Genomic DNA, 16,863 nt, shown 5'->3' with positions numbered 1-16,863 from the left:
TTTTCTACTGAGGTTGGGTGGGACTACAACCAGAGGTCATGGGTTAAGGGTGAAAGGTGAAAAGTTTAAGGGCAACATGAGGGGAAACTTCTTCACTCAGAGGATCGTGAGAGTGTGGAATGAGCTGCCAGCATAAGTGATGCATGCGATCTCGCTTCAACATTTAAGAGAAGTTTGCATAGGTACATGGATGGTAGGGCTATGGAATGCTATGGTCCCGCTGCAGGTTGATAGGAGTTTAAATGGTTCAGCATGGATTTGATGGTTGAAGGGCCTGTTTCTGGGCTGTAATTTTTTTTTCTTTCTCTATACTGAGAACATGCGTTCTCAAGATGGGTCCCTCTGTGACAGCCAAGATCCCCCAGATGTGGCCATCCCATCTGCCTGTGTTTGACCAGTCTCCCTCTCTTCTCACTACCTTTGAGTAGGAGGTGCAAGAGTCTTGTGTCCCATGCCACCAGGTTCAGATGTAGTTGTTGCCCTACACCCACCCAACTCTTGGACCGGTGCAAACAGCCTCATTCCCCTCAGTCCTGAACAGACTCCACAGCCGGCTGACCCACATTCAAGGACCGTGCCTGGTTTTTCATGGATTCTTAGCTTAGCTCCTTACTCTCCTTTGGCTGTTTGAAAGAAAATGAATCTCGTCGTTGTATAATACTTTGATAATCATTCTACTTTGGACTGTAGAGTCCTTGAAAGTGAGTCCATAGATTGTGGAATCAGTTCAGAGTTGAGGTGAGTGAAGTTATACGCACTGGTTTAGGGGTCTAATGGCTGAAGGATAATAACTGTTCCTGAACCTGGTGATTGTGGAGGAGATGTTGTTGTCTGGGGTCTGCAAGTGAGAAAATCTGCAAGGGGGGGTATCGAGGGCCAGGTCTTCAAGCTCATTGATTAGTTTCAAGGGCACGATAGTGTTAAAACACTGAGCTATAGTCATCTTCATTGTCCTCAGCCACCAATTACCATTCCCCTTCTCTCTTTACACCAGTCATCTTGCCTCTCCCCTCTAAGACCCAATGCAGGATTGTGAACCAAAATGTCAACGTTTTCTCTCCATCCCCACCTTTCCCTCACAAATACATGCTGTTCAGCCTGTTGGCTTCTTCTAGCATCTGCTGCCTTTCCTGTCTTAAAAATAAATCTCAGCAGAGCAACCCAAAAAGCATCATCATCTGTGTCAATATCAGTAGCGTAACGGCTAGCACGATGCTATTACAGCTTGGGGCAGTGGAGTCAGAGTTCAGTTCTGATACCATCTGTAAGGAGTTTGCATGAGGGTTTCCTCAGGTGCTCTGGTTTTTCTTCAGAGAGGTAGTGGTTAGTAGGTTAATTGCTCATTATAAATTTTCCTATGCTTTCATTCATTACGTGCCATGTCATATGATATAGGCGATCATGGTCTTTCCATGATCGTGATTGCTCTTAGCAAAGTTTTCTACAGAAGTGGTTTGCCATTGCCTTCTTCTGGACAGTGTCTTTACAAGACAGGTGACCGCAGCCATTATCAATACTTCAGAGATTGTCTGCCTGGTTTCATTGGTCACATAACCAAGATGTGATGTGCACCGGCTACTCGTACGACCATCCACCACCGGCTCCCATGGCTTCACGTGGCCCTGATCGGGGGGCTAAGCAGGTGCTACACCTTGCCCAAGGGTGACCTACAGGTTGGTGGAAGGAAGGAATGTCTTACACCTCCTTTGGTAGAGACATAACTCCACCCTGCCACCCAACTCATGATTAGGCTACGGTTAAACCAATGGTTTACTGGACGGCATGGCTCAAAGGGTCAGAAGGGCCTGTTCTGTGCTTTATCTCAATAAATACATACAATAATAAAAAATCAATATGATTGATTGATGGTCTCATGGTGTCCAGCCTATCTCAACTCCTGAAATACTTTCAATCTTATCAAACTGTCAGCCACATATTTTTGCCTATTTACTCAGAATATGGAACACAGAATTCTACAGCACATTACAGGCCCTTCGGCCCACAATGTTGTGCTGACCATATAACCTACTCTAGTAACTGCCTAGAATTCCCCTACTGCATAGCCCTCTACTTTTCTAAGCTCTGCTTCTTCTGGTGCATGTCAGAATCAGGTGTATTATCATTGACCTGTCATGAAATGGCATAAAATAAACTATAAATTACAATAAATAATATATATAAAAAATTAAATGCGCAATGCAAAAATAGTGAGGTAGTGCTCACGGGTCCATTGTCTGTTCAGAATTATGATGGCAGAGGGAAAGAAGCTGTTCCTGGATCACTTGTGTGTGTGTTTTCGGGCTCCTGTACCTCCTCCCTGATGGTAACAATGAGAAGAGAGCATGTCCTGGGTGATGGGGGCCCTCAATGATGGACATTGCCTTTTGAAGATGTCCTCAATAGTGGAGAGGCAAGTGTCCATGATAGAGCTGGCTGAGTTTACAACTGTTGTGTAATTAGTATTTCGGTAACATTTGAGTAATCTTGTATATATATTGTTTGACTAAACAGTTTTTCTCATTTAACTAATTCATTATGAGTTATATGTATAAATTGCACACATCACCACATGTGGGTGATATGTGCCTGCCTTGCTTAAAGTAAACACAAAGTTGGACCCACATTCCTGGACTCGCTTGTTTTCCTTTAAATTAGTGTCTTGAAGATAAAGACATAACAGCAACCCTCTATGGGATTTTCCGGAGCTGTGCGGTGGCCTCATACATGACTGGGCAAAGTGTTCCTGATGAAACCAGAAAATCTGTATATGTATTTTACAATTCCGCTTTCTACTGTCTACTATAAAGTTACAGAAGTTTAAGGAGATGGAGCAATGTAAAATGGAAATTTTTAAAATTTTGTTTGATGTGCTGTGTGTGATATATGTTTTCGAACACAGAACATAGAATATAGAAATTTACAGCACATTACAGGCCCTTCGGCCCACAATGTTGAGCCAACCATGCAACCTACTCTAGAGACTGCCTAGAATTTCCCCAGTGCATAGCCCTCTAATTTTCCAAGCTCCATGTACCTATCTAAGAGTCTCTTAAAAGACCTATTGTATCGCTTCCTCCACCACCACTGGCAGCCCATTCCATGCACCCACCACCCTCTGTGTGAAAAACTTACCCCTGACATCTCCATACCTATTTCCAAGCACCTTAAATCTGCGCCCCCTCGTGTTAGCCATTTCAGCCTCTGGCTATCCACACGATCAATGCCCCTCATCACCTTATACACCTGGGTGCAATATGGTGCTGAGAAACATTGTTTCACTTGACCGATGTACCGTCAGACGACAGTAAACATGAACTTGAAATCAAACTTGAAAATCTAAATATCCGAACCACAAGAAAGAAAGCAAAGTACATTTCCCAAAATGCAAAACTATCACAACTGAACTGAGTAACACCTAATAACAGTGAGACTTCTATGCTTGACTCATATAGCACACAAATGGGCCCTTCAGCACAACCTGTCCATGCTAACCAGGATGCCCGAAACCCCGGAGGAACTCAGCAGGTCGGGTAGCATCTATGGAAATAAATAAATGGTCGGCGTTTCAGGCAAATACCTTCATCAGGTCCCATTTGCCCACACATACCTCTGAATCAGTTTCCCAACCTGGGGTCCACGGACTTAATAGTATTGGTCCATGGCATAAAAAAAAGGTTGGAAACCGTGAAAACCTTCTCTATTCACATATCTGTCCAAGTAACTTTAAAATGTTCAAAGTTCAGAGTTCAGAGTAAAACTATTATCAAAGTATATATATAAAAACACAAGAAAGTCTGCATATGCTGGAAATCCAAAGTAACACCATAAAATGCTGGAGTTTCTGCATATTTTATGTGTGTATATGTCACCATATACTGTACAACCCTGAGATTTATTTTCTTGGAGGCATTCATCATGAATACAAAGAAACAACACAAAACAACAAGCAAATTAATAATAATAATAATAATGATAATAATAAATATAGTAAGCACTAAATACTTGAGCTGGACGATGGTGTAGTGGCTTCAGCACTGGACTTCAAGGCAGATGGTGTGAGTTCGAACCTGGCTGGGTCCCAAGCCGCAGTCGTACCTGCGCGGAAGAAAGGGAAAGGCCCTGGCAATCTACTTCAAATATCTTGCCACAAAAACCCCATGGACAACTACACTATCCACAGGGTCAACATGAGTCAACGAGGACTTGATGGCATTCAACAACAACAAATATTGAGAACATGAGATGAAGACTCCTTGAAAGTGAGTCCATAGGTTGTTGATGTACCTGTCAGCTTTTTCACTAATTTGTTCCTTCCTTATGTCTGTAAGAGCCTCACCTTCATCCCTTAGCAACATCACACCCTTGTCTACTTGGACATTAGCAAGGACTACGACAAGGTCTTGCATGGGAGGTTGATCAAGAAGGTTCAGTCGCTCTGCATTCAGGAGAGGCAGTAGATTGGATTAGACATTGGATTTTTGGGAGAAGCCAGAGAGTGGTAGCAGACAGCTGCCTCTCTGACTGGAGGCCTGTGACGTGGAGTGCCGCAGGGATCATGGCTGTGACTATTGTTCTTGATCATAAGACCATAGACCATAACACATAGGAGCAGAATTAGGCCATCTGGCCCATCGAGTCTGCTCCGCCATTCAATCATAGCTGATCCTCTTTTTTCCCCTCCTCCTCAACCCCAATTCCCAGCCTTCTACCTGTAACCTTTGATGCCATGTCCAATCAAGACCCTATCCATCTCTGCCTTAAATACACCCAACGACCTGGCCTCCACAACTGCATGTAACAACAAATTCCACAAATTCACCACCCTTTAGCTAAAGAAATTTCTCTGTATCTCTAATTTAAAAGGGCTTCACTCTATCCTGAGGCTGTGCCCTCTTGTCCTAGACTCTCCCACCATGGAAAACATCCTTTCCACATCTACTCTGTCTAGGCCTTTCAACATTCGAAAGGTTTCCATAAGACCATAAGATATAGGAACAGAAGTAGGCCATTCGGCCATCAAGTCTGCTTTGCCATTCAATCATGGATTAATCCAATTCTTCCAGTCATCCCCACTCCCCTGCTTTCTCCCCATACCCTTTGATACCCTGGTTAATCAAGAACCTATCTATCTCTGCCTTAAATGCACCCAATGACTTGGCCTCCACAGCTGCTCGTGGCAACAAATTACACAGATTTACCGCCCTCTACTAAAGTAATTGCTCAGCATCTCTGTTCTAAATGTCTTAAGTCCTGAAGTCATGCCCTCTTGTCCTAGACTCCCCTACCATGGGAAATAACTTTGCCATATCTAATCTGTTCAGGCCTTTTAACATTCGGAATGTTTCTATGAGATTGCCCACCCCGCCCCCCATCACCATTCTCCTGCACTATCGTGGCTTGCAGAGGGATCTGGATCAGATGGAAAAATGGGCTGAAAAATGGCAGATGTAATTTATTGCAGACAAGTGCGACGTGTTGCACTTCGGTAGGACGGACCAGGTAGGTCTTACACAGTGAACGGTAGGGCACTGAGGAATGCAGAAGAACAAAGCGATCTGGGAATACAGGTCCATAATTTGTTGAAAGTGGTGTCATTGGTAGATAGGGTCATAACGAAAGCTTTTGGGACATTGATCTTCATAAATCAATGTATTGAGTACAGAAGATGGGATGTTATGTAGAAGTTATATAAGATGTTGGTGAGGCCTAATTTGGAGTACTGTGTGCAGTTTTGGTCACCTACCTACAGGAAAGATGTAAATAAGGTTGAAAGAGTACAGAGAAAATTTATAAGGGTGTTGCCTAGAACAGAGGACCTGAGTTATAAGGAAAGATTGAATAGGACTTTATTCCTTGGAACGTAGAAGACTGAGAGGAGATTTGATAGAGGTATACAAAATTATGAGGAGTATAGATAAATACAGGTAAATGCAAGCAGGCTTTTTCCACTGAGGTTGGGTGAGACTAGAACTGGAAGTCATGGTTAAGGGTGAAAGGTGAAATGTTTAAGAGGAACCAGAGGGGGATCTTCTTCACTAATTCGGTCATGAGACTGTACAATGAGCTGCCTGTGCAAATGGTGCATGTGAGCTTGATTTCAATATTTAAGAGAAGTTCAGATAGATACATGGATGGCAGGGGTATAGAGTGCTATGGTCCTGATGCAGGTCGATGAGAGCAGGCAATTTAAATGGTTCAGGACGGACTATATGGGCCAAAGGGCCTGATTCTGTGCTATACTTCTCTACGGCACTTTGAATTTATCCCTAAATGACATCATTTATTTCTGTTTACTTGGAGCTGAGCTGCTTAACAGCATCTTGGTTAGCACGGACACATTTCATTGCTATGTGGCTCAAATGCAGAAAAATGCTCACTATTGTTAGGTGCTACTGTGTTGGTACTGATAGTTTTGTGGTGTAGAAAAGTTACATTTGTGTCTTAATTGTGGGGAAATTAAACTTGGAACTCCAAGTAAATAAAACAAAAAAGAATGAAGAGATCTTTTTCAGAATTATATCTGTTTAATTCACTTTTGAGTATTAGGTCCACTGCCAGATGTGTTGTTGCTAAGCTCTGTAGTCCTTGTGGTCTGTGGCTACCATTTACACCTGGCGATTCAATACTCTGTCCAGCATCACAGCAAAGAATGAGATTGTTGTTCAAGTTCATGACCAAGATTTCCACAATATACAACTCAGTGAATTCTGCCTTTCAAAGTAAGCCAAGTTTCTTATTTCTCTTTTTCATTCTGCTCCTTGGTAGATTGCCTCATTTATATCCTGTTTCTGCTTGCACAATTATTAGGAAAGTGAGAGTCAGAGGAGAGAGCAGAGTTCATTCTGATTAACCCACTACCATCCCAGGGCACTCTGCAATTCACTGTAACATGTGGTCAGAACCAGAATCCCAATCAGCTTCAATATCACTCGAGATGTTGAGAAATTTGTTGTCATTTGGTAGCAGTACATTGCAATACATAAAAAAAATACTTTTAGTTACAACAAGAAATATATTGAAAAAATATGCAGTGCAAAAAGTGAGGTAGTGTTCATGGACCGTTCAGAAATCTGAATGCAGAGGGAAGAAGCAGTTCCTGTACATCTGACGTGGACACCCAGAACATGCATTGCATTGAACTGCTGCTGCGAAGTTAACAAATTTCACGACACATGCCGGTGAAAATAAACCCGATTCTGATTCTTAATCATTGATGGCACCTTCTTGAAACATTGCCTTTTGAAGGTGTCTTTGATGCTGGGGAGGCCAGTACCCACGATGGAGCTGACTGGTGCACAGCACAGAAGGAGTCAGTCCTGCTGCCTCACAGATGCAACCTTCCCTTGGGTGTTGACCACAAGATATAGGAGCAGAATTCGGCCATTTTGTCCATAATGTCTGTTCCACCATTTCATAATGGCTGGTCCAATTTTCCCCTTAGCCTCTTTCTTTCTTTCTTTTTAAATCTTTTTATTGAATAAGTATACAAAAAAGTAAGCCATATAGACACTAATACACTGTTAGAATATAATAAAATTACAGAAGATATTAATACAAAAAAAATACTACAAACAATGTAATTTAAACATAACATACCAAGGTAACATAATAGTATACTAATTTTTATATATATATATCAACAGAGAAAAGGAAAAAAACCCCTCCCAAAAAAACCCACCGTGCAACTAACTAAAAGCAAAGCATCCTCTTAGCCTCAATCTACCCACATCCCTTCATGCCCTAACAAATCAGGAATCTATCAACTTCTGCCTTAAATATACATAAAGACTTTGAATTCCACGGATTCACCACTCTCTGGCTAAAGAAATTCCTCCTCATCTCTGTTCTAAGACGACACCTCTCTATTCTGAGGCTGTGTCCTCTGGTCTAAAACTCCCCCACCATAGGAAACATCCTCTCCACATCCACACGACCAAGGCCTTTTAACATTCGATAGGTTTCAATGAGATCCCACCTCAGACATCCCACCCTGCAAAAACTCATTTCAGGGAGGTAGCACCATCAATTTGCGGGAGACTCCTGGAACTTCCGGGAGAGGTGGGATGTCTGCAATAGAGTAGCTTCCTAGCAGCTAGCCAGCTAGTTTAAATAACGTTAGCTATGCTAATGAACGAATGACACCTGTTAAACTCACCTCAACATGTCTTTTATAGTCTTAACCCACCGTGGGCAATAGAAAAGTCACTGTTGCAAACAGTGCAGTGAGCAACACTGTCATTATTTTGACCCCTATTAGGCAGGGGTACAATTTAGTGTAGTCTGGGGTGACGTACGTTTTATATTTTCTTTTTTTGGAACACTCTGCCATGGCGCGCTCTCGCTCGTGCTCTCTCTCTCTCGTGGTCGCTCTCGCGCACTCTCGCTTGCTTGCTCTCACTCTCTCTCGCGCGTTCTCTCTCTCTTGTGGTCGCTCTCATGCTCTCTCTCGCTCGTGCGCTCACTCTCGAAAAAATTGATTTCCGTGATATTGTATTTAATTTGCGGGCATCAGGGAGCCACTATTAATATACGGAAGACTCCTGGAACTTCCAGAAGAGGTGGGATGTCTGCCACCTCATTCTTCTGAATGCTAGTGAATAGAGGCCCAGAGCCATCAAACACTCTTCATATGACAACCCATTCAGCCCTGGAATTACTTCCATAAACCTCCTTTGAAGCCTCTCCAGTTTCAGCACATCCTTTTTAAGATAAAGGGCCCAAACCTGCTCACAATCCTGCAAGTGAGGCCTCACCAGTGCTTTATAAAGTCTCAACATTACCTCCTTGCTTTTATATTTTATGTTGACTGAGTGGAATTTGCACACCCTTTCCGTGACCGTGTGATTCACACCTGGTGTAAATAGTATTTATTATAAATCACTATAAGTTGCACATCGCATATTTAGACAGAAACGTAACGTTAAGATTTTTACACATGTATATGAAGGATACAAGTAATAAAGTCAATTCTATTCAAAGGTTCAGATTTCCTCCCACAATCTTAAGATGTGCTGGTAGTTAACTGGCCACTGTAAATCTCCTTACCATGTACCAACTGTCCTAATCTCTGTCACTTACCTACTTAGGGTAAGAAAGTGGCAGAGCAATCAAAGGGACGTCAGCGGAGATGTGAGAGAGAACGAGTTGCAGGGCAATGAGGAGCTGTGAATAGGGCTGATGGGATTTTTCCCTACTGGGAATGTCATGGATCAAACGAGGAAAATATTCTGACAAAGTGTCTCGGCCTGAAACGTCGACTGTTCATTCCTCTCCATTGATGCTGCCCGTCTTGCTGAGTTCCTCCAGCATTTTGTATGTGTTACTCAAGAAAATAGCATCCTACGTTACAAGTAAAATGTTCTAATTACTGCCATTGGAGAGGAGGTACAGGAGCTTGAAGAGCCACACCGAATGTTATAGGAACAGTTTCTTGCTCTCTGCTAACAGATTTCTGAATCATCCTTGAATCCACACATACTATCCATTCGTCTTTTTTGTACTACCTGTTTTCGCAACCTACGGCAATTTATATATCTTGCATTGTACTGTCACAAAAAAAAATTTCGCAACATCTGTCAATGATAATAAACCTGAATCTGATTCTGGAGTCAACTGGATTACACAATGTCTGGAATTGTGATCACATTGTAAAGTCATAAATAGAAAGCCACAATCAATAATTAAATTTTATATTCAGTTTTACAGTGAGGATTAAATTCAAAATTAGCTTTGTAAGCTTAAATACTGGCAACCCTCAGGACAAGAAGCATAGCCAGCTGGTGTGACCTGGCAAATTAGATTAAGGTATCAGACTATCAAGACATGGTAACCATCCAAACTGCGGGTCTCAACTGGAAACATCCTTTGTCCACTTCCCACCACACATCTTCTCAACCAATGAGTTTCCCCAGCAGTTAGTTGTTGCTTAAGGTACAGAAACACAATTTGAAGATGGTTTTCAGAACACACAGAATAGAGGCAAATCGTAATAAAGCAAAATTGCAAAGCAATGACTCGCCATCTGCAGCAGACCAAAACAATTAAATATAGAATCAGATTTGAAGAAAACGTGTGCAACTACACAGAGGCTAGACTGAAGATGACCCAAAGATAAGGAAGGAAAATTTTATCTTCAGCATAAAACTAGGGAGAAATATGCTTTAAATGGTCAGAATTTCTAGATATTCTGGATAGAAAAGTTTCCAAATCAGCATTAATCCAACCAATCCTTGTCGTTGGGTTTGGAGGCTTGCATGTCTCAATGACCCAGAGAGATATGTTGGCCAGAGTCAGGGCTTTATGCGTTGGTAGGGTCAAACAGGTCAAACAGGTCAAAGAGCAGAGCAACACGCGCAAAATGGGTCAAAGAGCAGAGCAACACGTGCAAAATGTTGGAAGAGCTCAGCAGGCCAGGCAACTTCTACGGGAAAGAGGACACAGTCAATGTTTCAGGCCTCCAGGTTCAGGGGGTTCTGCTCAAGGCTAACAACCTTGACTGGTCAAAAACAAACTGTTATGGAAACTGCGATGAAGGGCCCTTCTACATTACTGAGTCTCCATCCGGACTTGCATGGCGGACAGTCGTGAAAACAGAGAAGTGCTGACACAATGAACACCGCCAGAGATGAAGGATCTTCACTGCTGCCATAAACGTCAGCCCTAAGCTACTGAGAGTGAATCAAGGAATTAATAAGACACCCAGATAGACCCATTGTACAGTACAGTACAGTACAAGCCCTCTGCTCCATGACATTGTGCCAACATTTTAACCTACTCTAAGATCAATCTAACCCTTCTCTCCCAGATAGCCGCCAATTTTTCTTTCATCCATGTGTTTATAAAAGAGTCTCTTAAATGTCCCCACTGTATCTACCACTATCAGCACCCCAAGCAGGCATTCCATGCACTCACCACTGCTGTGCAAAAATCCTGCCTCGGACCTCTCTCTGTACTTTCCTCCAATCACCCTGAAACTATGCCCTTTCATATCAGCCATTTCTGCCCTGGGAATGTCTCTAGCTGACAACTCCGTCTGTGCCTCTTATCACCTTGTACATTTCTATCATAAGATCATAAGACATAGGAGCAGAATGAGGCCATTTGGCCCATCGGGTCTGTTCCACCATTTCATCATGCCTGATCCACTTGCCTCTCAGCCCGAATCTCCAGCCTCTCCCCATATCCCTTTGTATCATGTCACAAAGAACATAGAACATTGGAATCTACAGCACATTACAGGGCCTTCAGCCCACAATGTTGTGTTAACCATATAACCTACTGCAGAGACTGCCTAGAATTTCCCTAGCACATAGCCCTCTAATTCTCTAAGCTCCATGTACCTATCTAAGAGTCTCTTAAAAGATTCTATTGGACCCGCCTCCACCACTGTTGCAAGCAGTGCATTCCACACACCCACTACTCTCTGTGTGAAAAACTTACCTCTGACATCCCCCTTGTACCTACTTCTAAGCACCTTAAAACTACCCCCCTTGTGTTAGCCATTTCAGCCCTGGGAAAAAGCCTCTGGCTATCCACACGATCAATGTCTCTCTCTCCATAATCAAACCCATTGTATCCAATCTCTCCATAATCAAACTCATTGTACCCGATATCTCTCCATATTCAAACCCATTGTACCCGGTCTCTCTCTCCATAATCAAACCCATTGTACCCGATATCTCTCCATAGTCAAACTCATTGTACCCGGTCTCTCTCTCCATAATCAAACTCATTGTACTCAGTATCTCTCTCCATTATCAAACCCATTGTACCCGGTCTCTCTCTCCATAATCAAACCCATTGTACCCGATATCTCTCTCCATAATCAAACTCATTGTACTCAGTATCTCTCTCCATAATCAGACCCATTGTACCCGGTTTCTCTCTCCATAATCAAACCCATTATACCCGATATCTCTCCATAATCAAACCCATTGTACCCGGTCTCTCTCTCCATAATCAAACCCATTGTACCCGATATCTCTCCATAATCAAACCCATTGTACCCAATATCTCTCCATAATCAAACCCATTGTACCCAGTCTCTCTCTCCATAATCAAACCCATTGTACCCGGTCTCTCTCTCCATAATCAAACCCATTGTACCCAGTCTCTCTCTCCATAATCAACCCATTGTACCTGATCTCTCTCCATAATCAACCCATTGTACCTGATCTCTCTCCCTATAACCGAACTCATTGTACTCAGTCTCTCTCTCCATAATCAAACCCATTGTACTCAGTCTCTCTCTCCATAATCAACCCATTGTACCTGATCTCTCTCCATAATCAAACCCATTGTACCCGGTCTCTCTCTCCATAATCAAACCCATTGTACTCAGTCTCTCTCTTCATAATCAACCCATTGTACCCGATCTCTTCATAAACAAGCCCAACGTACCTGGTCTCTCTCCCTATAACCGAACCCATTGTACCCAGTCTCTCTCTCCATAATCAAACCCATTGTACCCAGTCTCTCTCTCCATAATCAAACTCATTGTACTCAGTATCTCTCTCCATAATCAAACCCATTGTATCCGGTCTCTCTCTCCATAATCAAACCCATTGTACCCAGTCTCTCTCTCCATAATCAAACCCATTGTACCCGGTCTCTCTCTCCATAATCAAACCCATTGTACCCGGTCTCTCTCTCCATAATCAAACCCATTGTACCCGGTCTCTCTCCATAATCAAACCCATTGTACTCAGTCTCTCTCTCCATAATCAACCCATTGTACCTGGTCTCTCTCCCTATAACCGAACCCATTGTACTCAGTCTCTCTCTCAATAACTAAACCCGATATACCCGGCTTTCAACATAACCAATATCCTCCAACCTGGTCAACATCCTGATGAACCTCATCTACACTTCCTGCAGCTCAACTGTATCTTTCTTACAGTTTGGTGACTAGAACTGTACACAAACACTACACAAGGCAAAATACACGTGGCTGATGAACTCAGTAGGCCAGGTGGTATCTGTGGATAAAATGGTACAGTTTATGTTTCAAGTTGAGGTTCTTCATCTGGACTGAAACATGGAAGAGATGTCCTGATGAAGAATCTTGTGCAAGATGTTAACCGTTTATTCCTTTTCATAGATGCTGTCTGATCTGCTGAGTGTCTCCAGCATTTTGTGTGTGTTGCTCTGGATTTCTGGCATCTGCAGAATCTCTTGTGTTTCAGATAGAAGGGAGACAATGTTGGAAAATGGGTGGTCATTGCACTTCAGTAGTAGAAAAAAAATGTGCAGACCTTTCTAAACGGGGAGAAAATCCAAAAATCTGAGATGCAAAGGGACTTGGGATGTTTCCCATGGTGGGGAGTCTAGGACAAGAGGGCACAGCCTCAGGAAGGAGGGGCATCCATTTAAAACAGAGATGCGGAGGGTGGTGAATTCATGGAATTTGTTACTACTGGTAGCTGTGGAGACCAGGTCATTGGGCGTATTTAAGGCGAAGATTAATAAGTTCTTTGTCAACTACCAGTCTCTGTTTTCCTCTACTTTTCCTCCTCCATTCGCCAATCACCTTACCTCACTGAGATCCACCTATCACTTGCCAACCTTTGCTCCTCTCCTTCTCTACCTGTACTGATTACCTCCCCTCTGTGGATCAGACCAGATGAAGTGCCTTGGCCTGAAATATCACTGTCTTTATCTCCCCAAAGAAGCTCCTCGGCCTGATGAGTTTCTCTAGTTTCTTGTTTGTTCGTCCAGAATCTGCAGCTTCTTGGGTTACCACAATCTCTTTTACAGTGTGGGGAAGGTGCAATATGAAAGGACCTTTGCAAAGTAACATAGGCAACCAGATGCAAGCTGTTTACCGTGAGTGGTACCCAAGACCTTGCCTAAGCAACCTATCCAAACAGTTTCTGGGATGGACGCATTTAAATATTTTGGACAGAACAGAGGACTTTATGGGAGGAATCTGACAGAGCTGGTTAGAATCAAGAAAGTGTAAGCCAGATGTCCTGCAGAGCAAAATTCCCTTTTTTTTTTAAACAGCCGTGCGGACCAATCATTGCTCTGAGCAGGATATTTTTAAACCGCCTGAAAACTGTGTGGGACTTTAAGTGTTTTTTTTTTGTAATATGCATACTATGAGTATTTGGAATGAAAATTGAAAAATCACATTCTTTTGATTTTCCGTGACAGGAGCTATGTGCTGAACTGAGGCCGAGGGCCTGCTCCAGCTGCTCAGAACTTCGTGTCTGAGGACTCACTTTCTCCCTAAATGGTATTGCTTACTTTTATCATTTGCACAATATTTCTCTCTCTCTCTCTCTCTCGCTCTCTCTGCACATTTGGGTACCAGTCTTCTTTTTCTAATGGGTTTAATTGGGTTTCTTTGTTTTTGCGGCAGACTGTAAGGACACGAATCTCAGGGTTGTGTGATGTATACATCCTTGATAATAAATGTATGCTGCTTTTTTGAGGTGCTGCCCTTTAAAGGTGTCCTGGATGATGAGGAGGCCAGAGATGGAGCTGGCTGAGTTTACAACCTTCTGATCCAGTGCAGTGGCCCCTCTATACAAGACAGAGATGCAACCAGTTAGAACGCTCCCCATGGCCCACTGGTAGAAATTTACGAGTTCCTCTGGTCTCTGTGAAATCTTTCCCCTCTGACCTTAAACCCTATGCCCTCTAGTTCTGATTCCTTTTCCCTGGAAAAGAGACTGAGTGCTGTCAACGTACCTTCATCCCTCATGACTTTCTACTCCTCCATCTCTTATGTTTCAAGGAATTAAGCTTGTCTAAACTCTCCCTCAAGTTGTGGCAATATCACGAACTCTTTCCAATATAAGATAACCAGTACTGCACAGTATTCCAGGTGCATTCTCACCAACATCTTGGACAAATGCAGTAGAGGAGCCCAACTTCTATATACAATCGTGATGCAGGCCAGCATGGCTCACACCTGGTTCACCCACCTGCCTACCTGGGACACCTGTATAGAGGGCAGCTCTCATTAACAGCTCAAGGGCAGAAGGTCACTGGCAAATTAAACATGAGAAATGTTTCTTTGAGTCACCTGTGGGATCCAGGTGTTTGCTACAGAGCCCGGTCCCATTGTACCATTCATTAGGGGTCTGGGTCCGTGTGTGTCCTCCTTGCTGGAAGACAGAGGAGGCTGGGTCTGGATTCCATAAGACCATAAGGCATAGGAGTAGAATTAGACCATTCGGTTCATTGAGTATGTTCCGCCATTCCTTTATGACTGATTTATTATCGTCCTCAACTGCACTCTCCTGCTTTCTCCCCGTCATCTATGACGCCCTTACTAACCAAGAACCTATCGACATCCATCTTTAATATACCCAACGATTTTGCTTCCACAGCCGTCTGTGACAATGAATTCCACAGATTCCCCACACTGCGGCTCAAGAAATTCCCCCTCCTCTCTGCCCTTGTTTTCTGAGGTTGTGACTCCCTGATCGTAGGCTTTCCCACATTCCACAGAGCCGGGAGCAACGCACAATCTATGGTGGATGTCACCGGACCGAGCAGCCTCTGGGGGTCCAGACCCATCTCGGGACCGCCCAGTCCCCCCGTGAACTGTGTACTGTTTGACATCCGTCCCGCGAAGGCAGCACAGATTCTATGGGCCGAATGGCCCTCCTTGCGCCCTGTCACCGGTCTGCACTTCTCTCCCGCACTCCCAGGAAGTGCCGTGCGGGAGGATGCAAGTAAAGGGCGACTTACCCAAGCCCAGTGGCAGTGCTGGCGCCTCCGGGCAAAAGCGCTCCCGAACTCGGCGAGAGAGGCGTTTGGGCACAAGGCAACTCCGGCGGAAGAGAAGAACGGGCTCGATCCGGCGGTTCAGCACCGCACACGGGCCAAGTGCCTTCCGCCTCCTGTCGGTCCTCAGGCACAGCGAGCGGAGCAGAGTTCGGCTGCTCTGAGCGTTCCCCTTCGTGCGGGCAGCGTGTGAGAGCACATTGAATCGCAGACTGCCCACCCCACCTCTCAGCCACACCGACGTCTGACTTCTCACTTGCCAAAACGAAAGTGTCTCTGTCCGTGGAGGCGAGTTACGGAAAATCAACTGTTCATTCGCCGCCCACTTTTTTCCCTCCCGTTTGGAGTTCCGCGTCTTCCCAGCTGAGACCGAGGAGGAAGGGTGGAAGTTCCAGAACTGTACGAGTCTGTCAGCGTTCAGTGGGACCAAACCCCTGCTCGCAGATGGTCCCGCTGCTCATTGAAGTGGAACTGGAAACGTAACGGAACTTTTTTTGGTAAATAATATCAGTGGAGAGCCGTCGTTTAGTGACTGCGGGGCAGAAACCGTGGCCGGCGATGTGTAATGTGTTGGCACGGTTTAAAGGTGGCAGAGAATCGAATTATACCTCTGCCGACGTTAATTTCTACGTAACTATGAAGACACTCCAATCCATACTGTAAAAAAGAACTTCTGTGAAGGAATCCCAAGGCGTGACGTCATGTGTGTCCCAAATATGGACTGTGACGATTAAATCTACAAGTCATGAGAAGAAAGACCCGGGATAGCTCTCAAACCAGCCGGACTATTTTATTAATTTATTTATGGTAATATTTTGACACGGAACATGATGGTAGTAATAATTTGGGTTTATGTGCTATATGTCATATATATATATATTATATATATTGTGGGTGCACTGTGGTCTGGAGGAACATTGTTTTATCTGGTTGTATATGTGTACAATCAGATGATAATGAACTTGAATTTACTACTGTCAGTGAAGTGGAGGATTTGATATGAGATGAAGAAACTGCAGTGGACTTTCACTATGAAGGACCTTCACCACCCAAGTCATGCCATCTTCTCATTACGACCATCAGGGAAGCCAGGAGGCACAGACTCATCGTGATAGGAACAGCTTC

At 43.8% G+C, this 16,863-nt stretch overlaps 1 protein-coding gene across 2 annotated transcripts in view; it reads right to left on the bottom strand.

Moving 5' to 3' along the window:
* The window catches only part of LOC134337314 (phospholipid-transporting ATPase IC-like), a 159,964-nt gene extending 143,414 nt beyond the window's left edge, over positions 1–16,550 (bottom strand). Inside the window, exon 1 of one of the 2 annotated variants that reach the window (XM_063032223.1) lies at positions 15,703–16,550. The gene's annotated coding sequence lies outside the window, so the exon portion shown is untranslated. The remainder of the gene's footprint in view (positions 1–15,702) is intronic. The other variant, XM_063032221.1, reaches the window with a different exon arrangement.
* Positions 16,551–16,863: the final 313 nt, after the last annotated feature.

The sequence above is a fragment of the Mobula hypostoma genome, chromosome 24, assembly GCF_963921235.1.
Source record: "Mobula hypostoma chromosome 24, sMobHyp1.1, whole genome shotgun sequence".
Taxonomy (NCBI): domain Eukaryota; kingdom Metazoa; phylum Chordata; class Chondrichthyes; order Myliobatiformes; family Myliobatidae; genus Mobula; species Mobula hypostoma.
This window is presented reverse-complemented; position numbering and strand designations above follow the sequence as displayed.